Here is a 22,688-nt window from a genome sequence, read left to right as displayed (position 1 = left end):
AAGTTCAGGTACTCAGTGCCCTCTATGTTTACGTTTTCCCTCCTTCTTTGAGGGGGGTCAAGTTTCTTGAGTTTGTCATCAGCAACAGCAACAGATGGTGCTTCCCTGCAGCTTTTCTTCAGCTTCGATCGGCTCCTTTCACATGTGTGGCTACCCAAATCAGTGTCGGCGCTGACGGTCAGAGCTCCTTCTGTGTAAATCTGTGGCCTGCAAATAACAGGAGCCATAAAAGCAGCTGTGAGAATGCCACCTTCATCTCTTCATCGGCCTCAGTGAGCTGCGGATGGAGCGTGATATTTCTCAGAATTTCTCCGAATTCACTGAACAGCAGTCTGACAGCTCCATTGAAAGCTACACAGGCGCTGGACCGTTACTGTTCCAGCAGAACAATGGGCTCCAATTATAGAAAACTCAGCATGTAATGTGTTCGGGCACAGACCCATCTCACTTATTCCATGACAGCTATCATTATTCTCTCTTTCCCTCCCTCTCTCTCGCCCTCTTTCCTTACTGCTTTGGCTCTTTCAAAACACAAGGCCTAGAATTTGAGGAAAAGAAATGTATGTGTGCATGAATGTATGTATGTATGTATGTGTGTGTGTATGTGAGTGTGTTGGAGATAAGTAGGTAGCATGGACAGAACAGACGAAGGAAAAAAGAGATGATGAAAAAGAAAGAAGAGAGTGTGTCCCTACAGGCCCACGGGGCAAGGACGGCACTCTCATCCCTCAGACAGATATTTCCATACTCATAAATCATTCAAATCTTTCAGCTGTGACACTGTTCAATAACACACACACACACACACACACACACACACACACACAGTAACACCACTCATTTAACAGCTTGCAAATTAAATAAGCTTTCTGACCTAAAACTGGCTTTTCATATATTATTCGTTATGTTGTAGCACATCACTCCAGCACGCATTGCTTAAAACGGATAATTGGGAATCCCTACAGCGCTCAGCAAATGCTGGCTACCAGCCCCTGATCCAGAGCAGGGTTGCCCAAACTTTTGTCCTGAGGGGTTAAAATATTCTATCTGTGGTGGGCTTAGGGCCAGACGTAAAAACCAATACACAAAGTCTCCTTTCAAAGACTCTGGAGCTGAGCTTGGTCTATTAAAGGGGAATTCCACCAAATGTTTCAACACTTTTTAGACACAATTCAGGCCTTGAGATGGAAACAGTCGTTCGGTGCTTTGATGTGAAGCGGTTCACATTCCTTTACAGTGGCGGTGATGGGAACCAGGCCTCACAACGTCTGCAACACAAATACAGCCGTCTTATCCAACATCCCAAAGCACCTGTTACCTCACGTGTCTTCTGAGTCTGCTGGGTGTGATGCTGATGATGGTAAAATAGTCGGAATGCGTTTCATTTCAAGAAAAGCTTCACCACGCACTAATGTCTGGGACATCGAGTAGCACGTATCTAAGCACGTTATGTTAAATCGGTCTGAGAGGGGGCTTTTAGAGGGGGCTTTTAGAGGGGGGCGCCTGGTTCCTGTCACCACCACTGCGCATGGTTTCTCTAGAACAGAGCATTTCACACCAAACCGGTCTGAACGACTTTCTTCACATCTGAACCATTTAATTATGTAGATTTCCCCCCTTTAAGATGCTTTTGCTGGGCTCTCACTGCTGTGAGCTGCTTTAAGGAGGAGGCTGGTTGAGGTAGAATCTGTGCTTTTGTTTCACCACAGGGGGCGAAAAACTCTCCGGATAGAGAGAGAGGAGGGAGGAGGGAGGGAGGAGAGACGGAGGGAGGAGGGAGGAGAAACAGAGGAGGGAGGGAGGAACAATCACAGGCTTTTCCTCTCCTGCTCGTCTACTTTGTTGGCTCTTCCTGCTCGTCTGTGAACGGACTGGAAGACGCAGACGGGTCGCAGCTCGAAGTGTTTGGATCCACCGAACTCCCATTCAGCTCGGGCTGAAAGGCGAGATCTTCATCATCATCATCATCATCATCGTCAGTCAGTCAACAGGAGAAACGCGGGCAGTTTTCCAGGAGAGGAGAGCGGCGGTGACCTCCCTCAGGTGTGGGAGTCCTCTCTGGCTGAACGTACCTGGGAAATATCATGTGACCAGCTCATTGAGGAGAAGGAGGAGGAGGAGGAGGTGGTAGTGGTGAAGTAGTCTGAGCTCTTTGGTCGGTGAGCTGTCGGCGCTGTTTCAGCTCAGTTCGGAGTTTCTGCGGATTTAAAGGCACGAACCTCATCGCCTCCCGGCGCGGTGGAGGAGGGACAGACCGAGTTTAAGTCCAGCTGCCGGTTTGGGGAGAAAATAATGTGAAGCGCTGCCGCCGCCAGTGTGAGCAGAGAGTCTGCCGGTCAGCTGTGAGCGGAGGTAAGTTCGCTTTGAACTTCGTTGTTTTGTTTGTTTGTTAAAACAAGCACGAAGTTTTCTCTCTAGCCTCCCCCGGTCGCTCGGTCTGTCTCCCCCACCCTCGGTCTGCGCGCACTCGCTCACAGGCGGCTGCGTTTCTGATCAACGAGCTGGTCCGAGCGGGTTCGGCTGCGTGTGTGTGTGTGTGTGTGTGTAAACTCCACAGAGACTCTCTTCTGTGTACTGTACTCAGTTTCCTGCTTCTACCGTCGTTATTAGACGTTTTACTGCTTTTTAAAGCAGATATGGTGTTTAGTGTTGTGCGTCCTGGTGGTGCCGTGAACAAGTTTCCCCAAAAGCTGAGTAATTCGGTCGAGCTGTGTCCCGCCTAGAGCTGGGCGATAACGCTAAAAAGAAATATCGCGATACTTCAAGAAGTTTTCACGATACTCGATATGACTCGATATACACTCATCGGCCACTTTATTAGGTACACCTGTTGAGTTGCTTGTTAACACAAATAGCTGATCAGCCAATCACACGGCCACAACTCACTGCATTTAGGCCTGTAGAGGTGGTCAAGACGACTTGCTGAAGTGCAGACCGAGCATCAGAACGGGGAAGAAAGGGGATTTAAGGGGCTTTGAACGTGGCGTGGTTGTTGGTGCCAGACGGGCTGGTCTGAGTATTTCAGAAACTGCTGATCTGCTGGGATTTTCACACACAACCATCTCTAGGGTTCACAGAGAACGGTCCAAAAAAGAGGAAATGTCCAGTGAGCGGTCAGTTGTGTGGACGAAAATGCCTTGTTGATGTGAGAGGTCAGAGGAGAATGGGCAGACTGGTTCCAGATGATAGAAAGACAACAGGAACTCAAATAACCAACCAGAATCTCTGAGGAACGTTTCCAACACCTTGTTGAAAGTCTGCCATGAAGAATTAAGACAGTTCTGAAGGAAAAAGGGGGGCCAGACTTTTACTAGCAAGGGGTACCTAATAAAGTGGCCAGTGAGTGTATGTTTCTCTGAATTGAGAATACAGTGGTTTGTTTTCAACATGTCACACACTGTGCTGCACACACTCCATTTAAACATTATATTCTCTGTAGTCAAACAAAAAACCACATGTACCCTGACTTTATCTGTTACATGCTCTGAGAAGGATATTGTGACCTAACTATACACAATAATGGTAAACATTGGCATATTGCCCTGCTTTAGTCTGCCTCCCAAAGCTTTTGTGTTGTTTTTTTCCCCCTCTAGATTCTTCTGTACATAAATACAGTCAGAACCATCAGTCCTTCTGCCATCCATCAAAGAAGCAAGCCGGTTTTTAGCCTCAGAACGTCAAACATAGAGACTTCAATATTTTGCTTATATTTCAAAACAACAGCTTGTTCCAGACTACAGGAGGTTTCTAAGGCCTTTATTCACATTATCCGACTTAGGTCCGTCTTCTATACTAATTCCAGGAAGGTTTAGTTCTGCCTTCACTCTTGTTGCTTCTTACACGATGTTTCAGTCGGCGTTTTTTTTTTCTTAAACATTCTTCGTTCTTGTCTTACTATCTCAACCACCCACTTTCTTAGTCGTGCCTCCGTGAGCCGTGCCTTGTTTATCTTTCCACTTTTATGCTCAATTACATTCAGTCTGCGTCTGGAGGCTTTTTGTAATAAAAACGAAATATAATGAGGTTCTAATCGCATTGCTGTTTATTGTGTAACTGAGTAGTAGCAGTAATGGCTTTTGCTTGTGAAATTCTCTTGGCTCTATTATGAATATAATTGAAATTTAAGGCCTTTTTAGTGTCTTCAGCGTCATGTGTTTTGGTTGTGATAAACATGCTGGATAAAAAAAGTTCTTATAACTGGCCTCTGTGAGTGGCTGAGATGCACATCTACTTGCCTGGGATTTATGCTTAAGGGGAGTGGAGACTGTGTAGACCTTCTGGATGTTTTCCATGTTTGCTTGGTCCCAACCTCATAACCTCAACTCAGTCTCCAAGTCCTGAAGGAGGGGAATGGTGTTCTGTTTTAACTTGTGACGAAGTTGATTTTAGTCATAGTAGAAACCAGCAGGTGACACCACAGTGGCATTGCCTCAGTTTGGACTTTCGGCTGAGCTTTAATGTGCTCATAGACTTGTTGAACATTGACCAGGTAGCTGTCAAAGTCACTCCTTTTGGTTTCATTTTCATCCAGACACTGTTGTCTGGATTTTCATTTTCAGTTCCAAGGTAATCTTGAAGCTGTCCTTGAGCAGGCTCAGCAAGAAGTGAAATGTGATGCCTCCTCTTTAAATGACCTGAAAAGTTGTCTCTAGCCTACTTTGTAAGAAATGCTTCTTATTCTAGTCAAGCTTAAACTCATAAGACTAATCTAATAGCTTTATAGTCCAAATCCAGTCACTGTCCAGGTCAGTCGTCTTCAGATATGTGTGTGTGTCACTTTGAAACCTGTGGAATCTACTAAAAATGAATCAATTTATAACGATTAACAAGCATTTCTTGGTATCAGTGTTCAGGCCCTGTCCTCGACCGACTGCAATGCCACAGCCAGGAGTCCAGGAAAGCATAGTTGCTCTCGCTCTCTCTGGGTGGGTAATATTACCTCTCCTCCCATACCTTATGCTCCGAGCCAACACCGGCCAACAACATCTGTGACCTGACATAGAAGACTTATCAGTTACTGTTCTCCTCCAAAGATGTTGAGCTGTTGCATTCGCACTGGGGAAACCTAGCTAACAGGTGGACTTGGCCATAACTACAGTTGGGGAGAAATTGGGTGAAAAGAGAACAGAAAAATGAAATATATTTATGAACATTCATTTTATGAGGCCATGAGGTTAATGCTGGGTTCGTTGTCTGAAGATGCTTGGCAAATGCCTGTGGAAGACCTCTGTAGATATGCAAAATATGGTGATTAAGTGAAAATATTACAGATCATGACAACAGATTTCATTGATGACGTTGAGGTCGAGTTTGTGAGAGTAGAACAGGTTGGGTTTTTTTTTCTGACCGATGTGGGTTTTAAATGTTGATTTGCTCTCTTTCAATCTTGCCTCTAAAAATGAATAATCATTCAGCCCTACTAAAATATTGTGTGTACCGTTGGTTAAAAGGGCCGAGTTAAAATAGGTTTTGAGGAGAAATTTGAAAATGAATTGCAATCATTCTGAAAGCAGCGGTTGTCACTGTAGTGCTTTTCTCTGGAGTAGGTTGCCCTTCAACTGTGACTTTTAAAAACAAGTCTGCACAAAGTACTTGATTGTGACTGATTGCGGTGCTGTGGGGCACCGAACCCAAACAGCTTTAAGGGAAGAGGGCTAATCTGAGAGTGGAAACATCTGGGTTGATTTGTCCAAGCTTGGGCTGAGTGGTGCAGCATTGCCGGAGAGACTGAGGAGAGACTGAGGAGAGACTGAGGAGAGACTGAGGAGAGACTGAGGAGAGACTGAGGAGAGGAAGTGCTCATGCCCTCCTAAGGTCAGAGAGCGGTGGTCCGGTGCTGAGATTGAGCGAGCTTTTCGTTTTTTTTCCCTTGCCCCGTCTCCCTTTATCTCTGGGAGAGATCATGAGTAATGCCTCTGTTTGTTTGTCTTTCATGCCGAGAAACATGAAGACCATGCACAGTGACCCCATTCATGTGTTTCCTGTGTGTGTGTGTGTGTGTGTGTGTGTGTGTGTGTGTGTGTGTGTGTGTGTGTGTGTGTGTGTGTGTGTGTGTGTGTGTGTGTCCGTCCTCGCTCCATTCTTGCCTCCGTGAGGCAGTTAGATGTCTGTTCTTTGTATATACCGATTTCCATGAAGCACAAAAAGCCGTTGGACTAGCAGAGTCCACGCTGCATGTCCGTGCATGTTTATGCACTTTTGTCCAAGCTGCCCAACCAGTGGGCCTCTTGAATAATCTGTGGACTGGATGCTCATTCGGTCAGCCTCACTTCCTGAGCAGCCCACTCAGTTATGAGTTAATCGAAAAGGCCTTGCTCTGCTCTTTGGACCTTTTTAGTAGGGATTGTTTACAGTGAGGGGCAAGGCTGATCTAAGGGTCAGATCTCTGTGTGGGTGGAAGTACTGATAGCGGTGTGGCTCTGAAATGGTAAACAAGACCAAAACAAGCACTTTAAACACTTTATAATGAGACTAAGCACTGTCTTGTGTTCACAGCAGTATTGCAGAGAAAGATATGTGCATATGTTTTGTGTAGAGCTCTCATTTATTGATTACCAATATAATCAATATGGTACTTTTTGATGTTGTTTTTGCGATTAGTCGAGCTTTACGTATAGAGTAACAAACCATCCATAGTCTTATAAAGATTCAGAAACATTTTGTTGGAGAAATGCAGATAATGAAGGTTTTGTAGGTAGAAATTAGGTGTAGACAATGTGATTATATTTATTGTTATTGTGATAGAAAAGCAAATAAAGCCTATGTTTTTATGAATGTTTGTGTTGGCAGCAAATCGTAATGGAAAAAACTTTGATATTGGCACAATTCCTATAGCAGTGCATCCCTAATTCCATTGCAAATAGACAAGGAATCGGTGTTAAACGGCAGTTTTAAGTCCCCAATGGTTCGTATTTAGTTAAACTGGTCTTGTTTAGGTTGTGACAGAAGCCTCGTTCACAAACAGCCCCTCAAGCAATGTAGGAACTTTTTGGTTTTGCCCCAAATGCTGACCGACCCCTTCCCCCCGCATTCCATTATAATATCTCCTCCTCAGCAAGTGACGCTGCAGAAATCATCTCGTCAGTGTGAAAAGAGCTGGAAACGTCGTGCTCTCGTGTTCGGCGGCTCTAATGGCTCGCTGTGAGCGCTAATTCAGGCCTGTGTCGAGCAAATGGATATTCTTCTGGCGGATTGTGTTAAGCACAATGAGAAAGCAAACAAAAGGTCAGAGTGTGCCGAGGAGATGGCGCTGGCACACAATGGGGCAGACAAGTGCAATTTTCTCCTCAAATTAAGCTCATTTCCTTCCAGCACATAGCTTCTCTTCATTGCAGTTAATTGCTGAGGATGAGATGATGGCGAAGTGTGGAAGAGGGACATGTCTGGACATGCCGAGATGCGATGTCTCCACTGATTTGGTGGAGTTTTTCTGGCTCTCATGGCCTTGTGGGTCAGTTTTATTCTGGGTGGTGATGATGCCACACCCCACACCCTACTTTACGAAGACCTAGCTAGAATCCCCCCTCAGAATTTACCAGCGTCTTGGCTGCCAAGGTGACCTGTAATAAGCTGTGGTGTAGAGTATGCGGTTCTATGTCTAACCTTTTTGAGAATTGTTCTGTATAGCACCGAAAAGGGTTCTGTTATGTTAAGCTTGCAACGATAGACGAATCCTCATTGGTGCTACATAGAACCATTTAAAAGAAGTACTTCACCATGCAAAGAGCCATTTAAGCATGTAATGGTTCTACATAGAACTCGTTTCTTTACTATAGAACCCTTGAAGAACCATCTTTTTGAGGATGTGTACTTCAGTACATCAAGGCTTAACTGCTGAACGTTTATCTTTAATTTAAGGTTATTGCATCTATGTTGGTTGAACCATGAAGGAATCGAAGCCCTTTTTACAGGCAACTTCAGTTTGAACTTATGATGCAGAACTCTTGGAGGACCTTAATTATCTGAAGCTTTTCCTCTTTTGATTTAAGATCTAATTTCTTTCTTCTGAAGCGAACTGTGATTCATTCTCCCTGGGCTATTGTTGTTCTTCAGGTTGAGAAATTCCTATTGCTTTACAGCTTCAACTGTAGTTTGTCATTGAAGGGACTTTTTTTAGAATGTAGTTTTTAAAATGATGACTCGGCGTTTGACTCCGTCATGCACACGCATTGTCTGGTTTATGTCCGGTTTCGATTGAGCTGATACTGTAAGTGCTTTAAGTGAGTCTTAAAAGTATAACATGAGTCAGAGAATGGACATGCCTGTAATGTTGAGGGTGGATGTTGTGTGCTTGGTGTCATTGTGCCCTTGATTAAGTCACTGTAGTAACAGTGCTGGGCCATAGAGTTTGTGGAATCAGCCTGACACGTGACTCATCTCGTTGCCGGCCAGCAGGCCTCTTGGGTCCAATTCTGTTTTTGGGTCATTCCATGTCCACTTTTCTATTTATCCATAGGTGTCAGTGGTGTTCCTGATCGTCATTGATGTTGTACATACGAAAGGTAACACCAGAGAAAGCAAAGCCAGTGACATTTTTAATTAAAAATGCATTTTACACAACGGCTGCTGCAGAGCATCAAACCACATGTTGCCATCATGGAATATCCACTAAAATATGTAATATAATACATGATCATAATCATAACATGATTTTAAGGGGGCAGTCATGGGCTGGAGGTTAGGGAACTGGCCCTGTGACCGGAAGGTCGCCGGTTGAATCCCCAGGGCCGACAGCACATGACTGAGGTGTCCTTGAGCAAGACACCAAACCCCCAACTGCTCCCCGGGTGCTGTGGATAGGGCTGCCCACCGCTCGGGGCAAGTGTGCTCACTGCCCCCTAGTGTGTGTGTATTCACTAGTGTGTATGTGGTGTTTCACTTCACGGATGATTTCTCTGTCACTTTGTAATTATGCTGACCAGTAGGAAAGCTTACTGAACTCTATCTACATTCATGCCATTGAGGGAAAAACAATTCCTGATTGGCCAATTTTCTGCTGGAAGATCTGCTGTTTCCTCCCAAAACTGAACAGCGAATCAAGTGCGGATATGTAGCACTTGCAGACTTTAAATAAGAGAGAGACTCCTGAAGAAAAGTGAGTTTTTAGTTTGCAGAAGTCATTTGACAGCAAAGTCATCTGAAAGCAGAGAACCTCTGCCACGTTCACGGACTTTCTCCAGTCACGTTTGTGTGTTCAGTGTCTCTGAATTGAACCAAAGCATTTGCAGTGAAATTTGGGGGGGGGGGGGGGGGGGGATTCATAAGAACTTGTGAGATCAGAGATTTACGTTCCTGACTGCATATGCACGATGGCGTGCCTTCTGCCAACACGCTGCCAGCACATGTCCGAGTGTGTCCACATTATCTACTTAATAATTAACCCGGGACGATGTAGAGTGTATCACACTGAGAGATGAAGTGAATGACCCCAGTGACCTGTACTGTCTGTGTGCGAATGAGAGCGGGGTGGGAAGGTGGGGAGTGATTGGAGTGAGACTCCTGTCTCTGTAGGTCCCTGAAGTGTGGGTGGTGCCAACAGGTTCGTGTGTGTGTGTGTGTGTGTGTGTGTGTGTGTGTGTGTGTGTGTGGGGTACGCCGGGGGTGGGTGTTAGCAGTGCCGGTGCTAACAATCAGCTGCAGGTGAGATTACACTTGTTCTTCTGTGTGTGTGAGTGACAGCTTCTCTCTCTCTCTCTCTCTCTCTCTCTCTCTCTCTCTCTCTCTCTCTCTCTCTCTCTCTCTCTCTCTCTCTCTCTCTCTCTCTCTCTCTCTCTCTCTCTCTCTCTCTGTGTGTGTGTGTGTTTGTGACACTCCCTCGATTCCCTGCTGAACCTTTTGTCTGCTTTCTCAGTGTAATGTTCTCATCGCCGTTCTGAATGATTTATCAAGCCCAGGCAAATTAAATCTGAGCATGGCCTTCTTGGACTACACGTTTCATCTTTTTATTTATCTGCTTATCACTACATTGCCGCGTGCTGTGACCGTGCCATCCTAGTCTTGATTCCAGCTGTCAGCAGATCCACAGTGCAGTGAACCGCAGCTTGAAGTGAAGTAGAACAACATCTGCAGAGGTTAGTTGGTTCCATGCTGAGCTTTGAAGGAAAGTTCCGGTGTTTTTCGACCTAATCTCTGTTCACCACATTTGTTGTGTACAGCTGATTACCATGGACGGCAATTTAGATGCATTTTCTTGCAATTAGACAAGGACAGAAACCCTGTTCATTCAAATTACACTCATAATAGACGCCACTGGGCAGTCACTGAATTGTAATCAGTGAGCATTTATGCAAAGCAGCACTTTTTATTTAAAGCATGTATAAAAGTGTTAAACACTTACAAACACCATATCTTTCTGTTCTTTTATAAATGGAACTTCCAGATGGATGAATTTGTGGTCGTGTTACTAACGTAGTGATCTAATACATGGGTGGAGTTTGCGCAGGCTCTTGCCTGATCTCATATGGATTCCAGAAAACCTTGGAGAAAGTAGCCAGTACTGCTTTTTAAGTGCGTTCTTTGTGCACACGGACAGTAGTGGTAGGACAGTCTTCCATCCTAAGACTTGTATTGTCAGAATAGTTATATTTCAAATAGTCATAGAGTTGCCCAGTGGCTGCTGTTCTCAGAGGAAGTGTGTACAGGACCTTACAGACAACACATTTTCAGCTCTTTTCTAAGTTCAGAGAAACCAGAACTCGGAATGCTTTTGTTAGGTCTGGACGCTGTTTCTCAAGTATGTTGGGCTTGTGTCAGGTTCAAATTTCATGTTCGGGTTCCTGCAGCTCGCCTCCCGCTTTTAAGATTTTACCCTCCATTTCCCCCTGCTTTCATTTTACTCCTGACTTAATTCTCCAGTGTTTTCAATACCTTACATTGTTTTTTTTTAATCTGGCATGCTGGAGTCACCCACTCGGCGCCAAGCTCCACGAGGCCTATGCTTGAAAGGAAACGGGACATAAACTGTGGGTTGATTTAGGAAAATTCAGTTTGGCGCAGTCATAAGTGTGTAATTTGCCAAAAATAGATTTATCTCATGTGTTGCATATGGTTTAAGTGCAGCAATAGTTTGTGTTAAACAGGTGAAGGTGAACATCTCACCATATTAATTAAGAGACCCTTATTAGTCCCACAATGGGGAAATTTGACCTCCGCATTTAACCCATCTGTGAAGTGAAACACCACATACACACTAGTGAGCACACACACACACTAGGGGGCAGTGAGCACACTTACCCAGAGCGGTGGGCAGCCCAATCCGCAGCGCCCGGGGAGCAGTTGGGGGTTAGGTGTCTTGCTCAAGGACGCCTCAGTCTTGTGCTGTCGGGTCTGGGGATCGAACCGGCGACCTTCCGGTCACGAGGCTGGTTCCCTATGACTGCCCCAACAATATTCCCCCCAACCATATCAGCATGACGCAGTGAAAACGGTGCAGTGCAGACTTAAACATTTGAGATGCTGTTCAAAATCATTACTTGAGCTGTAAATTTATTAAAGCAGAATTTAAACTTCATTTTGAATGGCTGATTAATTTGTTACAGCATAGTATTTTATACTTTATCTGTGATTTAGTGCCAGTGGCTGCTGCTATTATCTGTGCACAGTAGCTGGTGCTGTCCTGTCCAGTTTTATTCAGCACTTTGTGGGGTGGGTGGGTTTGTTTGGGTCAATTTTGCACAGAATTTTATTATACGATCGTCAGCTTTGGACTCAAAACATGTTGACGTTGATCAGGTCAGGTTCAGACAGAGTTCTGTTGGGCTCAGGTTGGGTTTCAGACTCAAAACGCCCTGCTGTGTGTAATTGGTCAGATCTGGCGCGGACAGAAAATTTCAGGCTGTATTTGGTTTTGGAATTTCAGGCCTGTTTAAAGCTCAAAGAAACATTTAAGTTGCGTGTGGTTATCGACGACCACGATACGAGTATAGAGGATGGCGTAGGTTTAAAGCCCAATGGGCCTCTTTGGTCAGTTGTTCTTAGGAACAAATTTCTTTTTAAAGCCACTCATGCAGTTTTTTTTTAAAATTCTGACATTCAGCAATGTTTTCCTATTTGAGGTTTGATCTTGGGTAAGAACAGAATCTCCACACTTCAGAGCACAAAGGTGTGAACAGTTTTGTGGTTTAAGAACAGGTCATGAATCTGACGAAGACACTTTCTGGGGACCTTTCTCAAGAACAAATTTAGAGAAAAACTTTGATGTTATTGGAGAATGAGGCCCATTGTCTTACAGAGGGGGGACATTCTACCCCCTGTGCTATTGTAACATGTTCCATTGCACCTGGACGATTGAAAGTCAAGGCTGAGGTCTCTATTTGGTTGTTTTGTTGTATATTAAATGCAGTGATCCTAGTAGAACACCATCTTTAAAACACGGAAGCCAGAACGAGCATTGAGTTACGTATTGTTTGCAATATATTGTGCTGCACTTATATAATATAATATATTATATTGCACTGTGTTGTAGTTTACTGTATTGTGTTGTATTGCACAGAGTTCTGTGTTCAGCTCTGCTCCTTTTCTCTCTGTATCTACAGTGACTGTGTTTCTATCAGTATCTGAGCTCAGGACCGTCTTTCTCTCTCTAACCTACTGATAACTAGCAGAGATACTTTCTCTAGACAGACGAAGCTCTTCTTGTAAGTCGCTCTGGATAAGAGTGTCTAAGTGCTGTAAATGCAGATGTAAACTCACATACTCACACATTCTGTCCCTCTTTTGTCAGTTTTTCGGAGCCTCACGATCACTCCCTGTCTTTAGAAACTTCCAGCAGAGCTCTCATTTTCTCCACCATGTTTTCATTAAAAAAAAAAAAAAAAACAGCACAGTTTGGCAGGAGAGCTAGAGGAGGTAAGAGCCTCTATTCAGCACTGCGCTAATGTCAGTCAAGTGCTTCTGGTTTGCAGGACTTCAAAGGAGCAGCTTCGCGCTGTGTTTAGCTCCATCTGATTTGGGCGGCAGGCACTTTTGCATAACGGCGTGCTTTGATAGAAGCTTTCTTCGGCTCAGGCGAGGTGTTCTGCGTGCCTTACGTAAACACAGCTCTGGGGCCACAGAGCAGAAACCTCCACACCTCAACTTTCCCTCAGATAATGAAGGTAAAGCAGGGTAATGCAAGCAGAGCCATAGGCTGCGTTAATTATTTAAAGCTCAGTGTTGTTGCAGAGATTTCAGGTAAAGTTTGCTGCTGGGCTGGTGAGCTGTTATTTGTCTGTGTGTGTGTGTGTGTGTGTGTGTGTGTGTGTGTGTGTGTGTGTGTGTGTGTGTGTGTGTGTGTGAGTGTGAGAGATGCAGTGGCTGGTGGAAGTTTTAAATTACTGAACACGTCCAGTTGCTTCAACACCGTCTCATACACACATGCTGCTTAGTAGCTCAAGATAACAAAAAAATAAACTGAAAATCTTGTGGCCCCCAGAATGTAAAGCTCTCATTGTTAATAGAGGAGGTGTAGCAGGTTATCCACAAAACAATCCACTTTTAATGAGGCAATCAACAGACTGTGTGCAGAATTAGTGACACTCCCTAATCTTGGTCCACACTCTTCAAATACAAGTTGGTTATTCATGGGTTGTATATGGTTCTTTGTAGAACCTTCTTGAAAAGGGTTCTATGTAGCACCAAAAAAAGATTCGTCCTTTGTTACAAGGTCACATCACAATAATAGCAGAACCCTTGTTGGTGCTTTGACCCTTATACAACACATTCTCAGTTAATCTGTTGAAGCATTTCACCATGCAAAGAACCATATAAGCATGCAAATGATTGAGTGCTCATAGTTCTATATGGAATCACTGGGCCTCGTTCACCAACCATTCTCAAGAAGAAATGTCTTCTCAAAACCCACCCAAGCAGTTTTCACCATGATTCTGACATTCACCAATGATCTTCTTTGAGCTTTGTTCTTGGGCAAGGACAGAATCTCCGCACACTCGAGCACAACACATCGTAAATGTGACGTAGACTTTTTTTCTTAGGACTTTTTCAAGAAAGTTAAGAAAAAACTTGGTAATACTGGTAAATAAGGCCCATTGCATTTACTAAAGAGCTCATTTTGGTGCTATAGAGAACCCTTTTCAAAAAGGCTCTATATGGGGAAGCATCTATAGCATGTTCTCCGTCAGTCTGAGCACTTTCACAATGCAACGAACCATTAAATCATGTAAAGGGTTCTTTGAGTGGTGTTGGTCCTATATAGAACCATTTTCTTGACTAAATAACCCTTGAGGAACCATCATTTTTAATAGCATAGACTTTTGTGAGTCTTCCACTTCTGCCACCTCCTGCTATGGAGATGGTTTTCTTTTCATGCCGGCAGAGGAAAACAGCTGTGCAGGTCAACTTTTCACAGAAGATGAGCGGTGATGGTGAGCTGAAGGAAAGGGGTAGTCTGTTGGCTTTGGTTTGGCACTAGTCATTCAACGTTGGCTTGGTTTGTCAAAGCCGTCAACAAAACGTGCGGGACAGTGGGCCTCCAGCGTTAAGGACCGCTGCTCTAAGACGATATTAAGCTTTGACTTAAATAAATATTTAGTGTAGCTTGCATGACTTTGTATCAGGAATTCCATCGATATTAATCCTGTTTGGATTTCGTTCATATTAAACATAAGCCTGACCTAAAATAACCCAACATCTCCTTCGTTATGCTCTGGATCAGACCTTTTATTTATGTTGTGTCCACTTGAAATTGTTCATCTACTAATTAATCCTGTTTTCAGTCTGGATAAACAATGTGCAGTATCATGGTTTCAAGGCTGCATATTTGTTTTGTTTTCTTTTCATGTGCCTGGCATAATAACTCATTCTATAATTGGTGCATTGGTTTGTGCATTTCAACTAAGCAGCTTTAGGAATTGTCTCATCCCATCACGTTAGAGATTATAAGGATGTGCATGGCTCATAGAGATATAAGCCATTGATTTCATTCAAAGCAGTATGCTCTTAAATCTATTACATGTAAAAGTAGGGCAGAATGGATACTAGAGAAAAAGTTAATATTGGGATTGATTATTACAGTTAAAGGGACATTACACATTTCTACAGTTGTGTAAAAGTTTGAGCACTCCTGGTCAAATTCCTTGTTTTGTTGCTTCTCTAAATGAACACAATCACTACAGAGAACTCACTTCCACAGATTTTATGGCACAGCTTTTTATCTGCTGAACTTAACATAAATGTTAAAAATAAACAAATGTGGCCTTTTCCAAAGAAAACATTTAATATTTTATGTTTTGTTAAACTGGGCAAATAAATAGAATTTGAGCGATATTTATAATAAAAATGCGATATGTAAGTCTAGAGTGAATGCGTTGGCTTACTTTCTCTTAATAAATCAAAAAAGGATGTCATTTAACCAGGAGTTACATTTACAGCGCTTGGCTGACGCTCTTATCCAGAGCGACTTACAATCTGATTATTTTTACACAGGTAGGCGAAGGTGGTGTTGGGAGTCTTGCCCAAGGACTCTTATTGGTGTAGTGTAGGGTGTTTGCCAAGGTGGGGACTGAACCCCAGTCTACAGCGTAGAAGGCAGAGGTGTTAACCACTACACCAACCAACCACTAGGTGTTGAAACTTTGAATACTGCTGTAAATTAAGAATTTAATTAAGGATGCGATTAAGAATGCCAGTGTAGTATGTGAATCATTTCAACACCTGGCGTAGCTTTTATTTCGTATTGCCTTGTACAGTTTTGAATGTATCCTTTGTGTTTTATGCAATTTTATGAGTGCTACCTGTTCAGGGCCTACCATTAAGTAAGTGATACTTTTTTTTTTTTTTTTTTTTTAATCCCACAACCGGGGAAATTCCACCTCTGCATTTAACCCATCCATGAAGTGAAACACCACATACACACTAGTGAATACACACACACTAGGGGACAGTGAGCACATTTGCCCGGAGCGGTGGGCAGCCCTATCCACGGCGCCCGGGGAGCAGTTGGGGGTTAGGTGTCTTGCTCAAGGACACCTCAGTCATGGACTGTCGGCTTTGGGGATCGAACCGGCCACCTTCCGGTCACAGGGCCAGCTCCCTAACCTCCAGCCCACGACTGCCCCAAAAGATGAACCAAATTGGCTAAACGGTCACAATAATGTGGACTGGTCCTGTAAAGCAGAGGTCACTAATAGTCGGACGGTGGTCCGAGTCTGGACCCAGGCGCTCTGCTACGCGGACCTGGACCTATAACCGGTTATTTGATTTCGACGGGGTGGTCCTGTTTTATGGTAGCTTTACCAGCCCGACAAACTCACAGACCAATCGCATGCATTGTGAATATCACACGTGACGCTACTCAGCCAATCAGATCTGTGCATTATGATGAGCACTCGGATAAGAAAGCGAGTCAGAGGGAAGGTGGTTCACATGGCCTGATCGAAAAAGAGGAAACTGACAGTAAATGTTGTTGAAATGTGACTGAAATTGTCCTTTATTTGATTTGGCATTCAGCTGTTGACTAAATAAGATGATATACCTACTCGATATTCCGAACCTTTGCTTCAGGAAATTATCTCTAACTGGATCTTATTGAATTTCAATTAAATACCCCTACTGCAAAGTTTAAAGCTTTCAGAGTAGCCATACAATGCCTTTTATGCCTGCTTGAGATCTCAGCTACTCAGCTTTTGTCAGTAATGTTGTCTTTTGATGGAAATGTTTGGTTTAACAAATCGGAATCGAGCTGGATTTGTGTCTTTGTAGGTTGGAGAGCAAGACAAACATTTCAAATAGCTTTTTGTTGTGCGGTCTGTTTTATTTCAGCACGGGAATCTTTGTTTAGATTACATCCCTCACGGCCCCTCCACTTACACCCCTCACGGCCCCTCCACTTACACCCCTCATTGCACACTAGCAGCCCAACACGGTCACACAAACACACACAGACGTCAGTCTCCAAGTTACAGGGAAAAAAAGTTTTATTTGATACTAGTAATTCAAAACCTCCAAGTAAATGTCCATTGCCCTGGCAGCGTCCACTAACAAACCTCGCCCAGCAGTGTGATGCTTAGATGCGGCTGTTTGTTGGAGCCGTTGGGTTACGCACAGAATGGAACAGCCAATCGCAGTGACTGGATTTGTTCGCACCCTGAGGGACATTCAGTGATTTATTAGTGAGCTTTTTGCCCTGTGTGTTCAGCTGTGAATGTCTGAGCTTGATGCTACAGGGAAGGCGTTAACTGCAGCCTTTTATGAATAACTAAGTACAGAGGATTAAATAATTCATTTGTGCAGTCCTAGACAAAAAGCCTCCTTCATTAAGGATGTCAGGGACTTGAGGGGGTTTCCCAGAGTCACTTATTTCGATTTTTGACCCGGCATTGTGAAATAAATTGCATGCATGACCATCTTGTTCTGCATCAGTAGACCGACCAAAGCCGCCTGTTTTTCACCTTCAAAAAATCTGCCCCAAATACGCAGATTGACAGATGGCTAATTCGAGGATTTATACCTCCGCTCAGGATGTTTTCATTTGCAGCGTTTCAATTTTTTTTCTTCTGTATTCTGGCCGTTCTGGCTGTCTCCAGGTTATGAGGGATTTGACAAAAGCTGCTTAAGGTGCCTGCTGGGTGGCCCTTTGTGTTTGGGATGTGTAACAAGGGCTCGCTGCTTGATTAAGATGCATTCAAGCAGGGGATTTAATTTGAGCACGAACATGAGCAACGTCGCAGCTAATCCTCAAAGAGCCCAATTTCCCCACGTCTGAAACCACTGCTAATGTTTCATCCTGCCACGCGCTGTCAATAACCCTGTGGGATAAAGCCTCTTTTTGTCTCGTGAAAGAGATAGGTGGGGTATTTTGTCAATGAAATATTAATTATGGTTTTGTTGCTGCTCCAGAGTGGGATATTAATTGTTTAAATGTGCATTATTGAAGAGTTCTGGAAATGTGTGTACTGGCTAAATGATGATAATTGTCTCATTATGTCACATGCTTTTCTGAGAATATTGTGAATATTGCCCACACTTACAGTACGAGTAATGACGGCATGTTTCATTACAAAGAGCATAATTAGTCCTAATTAATTGGATTCAGCACAGTGCAGTGTGTGAAATGTTGGGGAGAAATCTTTGAACTTACTAACCTTTTTCATATATTTTTGTTTGTTTATTTATTTATTTTTTTTAAACGTGGCACTGCTCATTCTCATTTATTTTCGTCTGTTCCAACTTCATCATCATCATCATCATCATCATCATCATCATCATCATCATCATCATCATCATCATCATCATCAGAAAAACTTGTGTGCTGGGAGATGTGGCGCATTACTTCAGTAGCCTAAGCAATCTATAGCACGAAATGCTGGGCTGTGAGCAGTTTTAAATTCTACGTTCTCCTTCAGTTTCTTTGCCAGAAGCACGGCATTGAGAATAGACCTCTGGTGTTGTGCATCTTGCTGTAGTTGGCATGATGCCCACTTTACAGCTGGTTTTCTCTTCGGGGTGAACAGGGAACAGCTGTCGTGCCCTGTGGTAAACAAGAAAAGATCCAAAACCTGATGTTTTGTCCTATGTACGTGTTCCCAGAGTGCCGCTGGATCCTTAGGTTATGAGTTTGTATGACACTCATAATATGAATAATGCTGTGTACATGCTACAAACTAACACTCAAATGCTTTGAAGTGACATGCATGAAAGTATGTTCTATAATAACACTAGCTGCTCAAACTTTAGTCCTCTACTACCAAAGCTGCTTAATCCCCACAGTTAACAGAGTTTGCTGGTTTTTTTCAGTATTTAGGTGAGGCTGCCAATCTGTAATGTCAGTTTAGTGCAAAGCATTGTTGGCTCTCATAGTCATTATCATATTTTGGCTCCTTAACGACCTTGTAGTTCAGAGGATCTAGTGAGAGGAGGTTAAATGTCCATACAGTAAAACGGGGCGCAATAGGAGCTGCTGATATGGGCATGACAACAGACTTCCGAAGAGTCCTCATTCTGTAGTTTTCCAAATTTGAGTTTATTGGTAGGTTGAGCTTTCTGATGATAAGGATGCATCTCGTTACAGCAGTGATTTCTGTTGGTCTGGTGTACAGCCTAACTATTTTTGACTGTCTTACACAGATGGGATTATACACTCTCAGGAGAAAGGTAACCGTCTCTGGGGGGCAGTACCTCTCCTGTCGCTGGGGTAGCAAACAGGACTCTGCAATAATCCATTCAAACTATATTTTCTAAGTTATATTGACTCCACGAACCCCGTCTCGTCTCCAGGCTCTTTTTACCTGGGCAAAAACTTAATTAGGGTGCACAGTGGGACCTTTAAACCACTGCTGTACCTTTTTGAAGGAACATTTGTTTTTTGTACCTTGATGAACAAAAATCAATAAAATAAATAAAAAAAGAATATAATAAAAAAGAAGAATACAATAAAAATAAAAAAGAATACAATAAAAAAAGAAGCTTTATTTCTAACCGTGTGCCACGTCCTGCAACAGCCATCGCACATGCATGCATGCATACATACGGAGTCATGCATGTATGTAAGTATATACCTGTTCATTTGTCAGTGTAATAAAAGTTGTTTTGCACTTTTTGTGCTCCAGCCCAAGTTAACCTCACAGTGAATCAATGCAGCAAACGTGAAGCACCGGTGAATGAGCTGGTAAGGCAGGAGGAGCGGTGAACATGTGAAGGACAGTTTTAAGTTCAATTTATTATTCATCTAATAAATGCAAGTCTCGTGGGCTTTGGCAACTGCTGTGGTTTCTTTTCTGATTTCAGAAATCCATTGTCACGCATGAATCTGTTGTCTGTTGCTAAGCTGGTCAGTAGTGAATACTCAAGCTCGTGGTGGCTTGATTTTATCTGAGACTGCACTTTCTGCCTCACGCCTTTAATATAACCGAGCCTAATAATCGGTTCAGCAGCGCTCCGGTCCAGAAAAGCAGAGTTGGTCTGTTTTAGTACGCACTCTTTCGCTTTGTTTGCAGAGTGTGTTTTCACTCGCGTACCTGCCATTAGAGCAGTGCAGGCTGTTAGCAGGTCGGCCCCTTTGTGCCTCTTTCTGCGTTTAACTCTCAATAAATCTCTTCTCTGGTGCCTACTGAAAGACCAAGGTCAGGAGTAAGTGCGCGAGCGTGCCGGTGCACACACAGACCTGCTTCAGGGGTCGTTTTACACATCTGTAAACACAGATCTGCGCACACACACACACACACACACACACACACACACACACACACACACACACACACAGAAGCTGGAGGACACAGAAAACTAACCGAAATAAGGGAATGTGTGTGTATTTGTGTGTGTGTGTGTATTTGTGGTGTTTGGACTTTAAGAATGGGACATTCCTGTGTGAGATATTTCTGGGAGTTTTGGATGTCTGCTCTTAATGTGATGGGATGTTCTCTAAGGAAGACTTTGCATAATGAGTCACTCACTCACTCACTCACTCACTCATCCCTGCACTCAGTGTGATCCGCAGCTGTTGAACTATGAGAGACAGAGAGACAGAGAGACAGAGAGACAGAGAGACAGAGAGACCAGTTTCATGTCTAGGTCCTCAATATAAACAGGATATTTTAATTAATATGTGAGAGAGAAAAAGAACTGCTGGGCTCAATTTCCTGTGTGTTGGCTTGTTGCCTGTCTTTCTTGATGCTTACCATACATGTTTCTCTCACTTTTTCTAATGTGCACTCTCATTTTTTTCTCTCTCTCTCTCATTTTTTTTTTTTCTCTTTCTCATTCATTCTCTCTCTCTCTCGCGCTCTCTCTCTGCTCTTTAAAAAAAATTAATAAACTCTTTTTTTTTCATTGATTAGGTTAGTGGTCTGTTTTATCCAGCTCTTAACATAAATTAGAAATAATGTAAACGTACAACAGCAGTTTTAAGGTCCAGTTGTGTAGCTTAAGTTTTTTTTTTTTTTTTTTTTTTTTTTTTTTAAGTCTCCTCTCCATGATGTTTTAAAACAGATCAATAAAGTACGAAGAATGGAGGCAAGACATGGTGTGTGGAGTTAAAGCAATTTAAAATATATAATTGCAATGGATTATGGTACAATTATGCTTCTTAACTAAATGATCTGAAGATGTACCCTTGAAGGTACCACCCCAGTGACACAAGGAGAACCGGCCCAGTGAGTTTAGTATCATTTTTTTTTCCCCCGTTTACTTCCTGTGAGTGTCCTATTTATGTGCACTTTGTAGCCCTACAGTTACAGTTAGTTACAGTAACAGTTGTAGCCCTTCTGTTGCTTTGCACACTTTGTTAGCCCCCTTTTACCTTGTTCTTCAATGACCTGGACCCCCACAGCACCAGCACAGAGCAAGTGTCTGGGTGGTGGATCATTCTCAGCATTGCAGTAACCCAGATGTGGTGTTGGTGTGTTGGATCCACTTGTGCCAGCACAGAACAGGCCTCAGTCTTGTTTTAAACCCAAATTATAAATTATATCTATGAAGCCCAGCCCCCCAGGTGAAGCCCAGCCCCCCAGGTGAAGCCCAGCCCTCCAGGTGAAGCCCAGCCCCAGTTGAAGCCCACCCCCAATAACTTATTCAGAGCTTATGAAGAGATGATAAAACACCTGCATATGACAGAACACCATCAGAAACTCGTCTTTTCCACATAGCAAAGAAATTATGCAGAGAGGAGACATAGGTTTGTTCTGTCTTTGGTCCATTTAGACAGTTTTGATCTGTATTGCTTTCATACTTCAAACAAACTGCACCGGAAGTTATTCTGAAGCGAACTGAGGCCAAACTGCTCAGGGGGTCTCTGGCCGCTTATTTGGTGTACATCAAAGTTTGGGTGTCAGTGTTCTCACTTGCTCTAACCGCACTAACAGAGCAATCGCTCCAGGGTGTTTTAATCAAACCAAATGCTTCATTAAAAACATGTTACCTCTGGTGTTCATTTCCTTTCTCTTTTGGCTGAATTGTTCATAAATAGTGGGTGCTGGAAACAGAGTTTGTGTTTAGAAGCAAATGAATATGAGATGACTTAAAAACTGGATGTGGTTTGAGGTGACGCTGCGCTACCTAGTGGTTATAAGCCCCGTTATCTGTTACCTACATTTACCTGGTAGCTCCACTGGCTGCTTAGTACACTGTTAGAAATAAAGGGACCAAGCAGGTACAGGATTCGTTCATCAAGGTACAGACAGTGTAAACGTTCCCTCAAAGGTACAACAGCGGTTTTAAGGTCCAACTGAGTACCTTAAGTAAGTTTTTCCCAGTGGAAAAGTAAATATTTTATCTTTTTATAAACTAATTTTTATAAACGGAACCATTGGGGCAGTCGTGGGCTGGAGGTTAGGGAACTGACCCTGTGACCGGAAGGTCGTCGGTTTGATCCCCAGAGCCGACAGTCCATGACTGAGGTGTCCTTGAGCAAGACACCTAACCCCCGACTGCTCCCCGGGCGCCGTGGATAGGGCTGCCCACCGCTCCGGGCAAGTGTGCTCACTGCCCCCTAGTGTGTGTGTTCACTAGTGTGTATGTGGTGTTTCACTTCATGGATGGGTTAAATGCAGAGGTGGAATTTCCCCGTTTGTGGGATTAAACGAGTATCACTTAACTTATTTAATATGAAGCCTGGCGATGAGGCGGGGTGTGTGGAGTCAGTACAGCTTAGAAAACATCATTTTAATGGGTTATGGTTGAGTTATGTTCCCTGACTAAAAATACTGAGATGTACCCCTGAGGGAACCACCACAGTGACGAGAAGGGTACTGCCCCAGTGA

The 22,688-nt window shown here is 43.5% G+C and overlaps 1 protein-coding gene across 1 annotated transcript in view; it reads left to right on the top strand.

The window, feature by feature from the left end:
- The first annotated feature begins 1,832 nt into the window (after positions 1–1,832).
- The window catches only part of plxnb2a (plexin b2a), a 193,163-nt gene continuing 172,307 nt past the window's right edge, over positions 1,833–22,688 (top strand). The window contains exon 1 of the mRNA XM_017717817.2: positions 1,833–2,352. The gene's annotated coding sequence lies outside the window, so the exon portion shown is untranslated. The remainder of the gene's footprint in view (positions 2,353–22,688) is intronic.

This window comes from Pygocentrus nattereri, chromosome 11, assembly GCF_015220715.1.
Source record: "Pygocentrus nattereri isolate fPygNat1 chromosome 11, fPygNat1.pri, whole genome shotgun sequence".
In the NCBI taxonomy this organism is placed as follows: domain Eukaryota; kingdom Metazoa; phylum Chordata; class Actinopteri; order Characiformes; family Serrasalmidae; genus Pygocentrus; species Pygocentrus nattereri.
The sequence above is the reverse complement of the archived record's forward strand: the minus strand, read 5'-3'. Positions and strand labels throughout refer to the sequence as shown.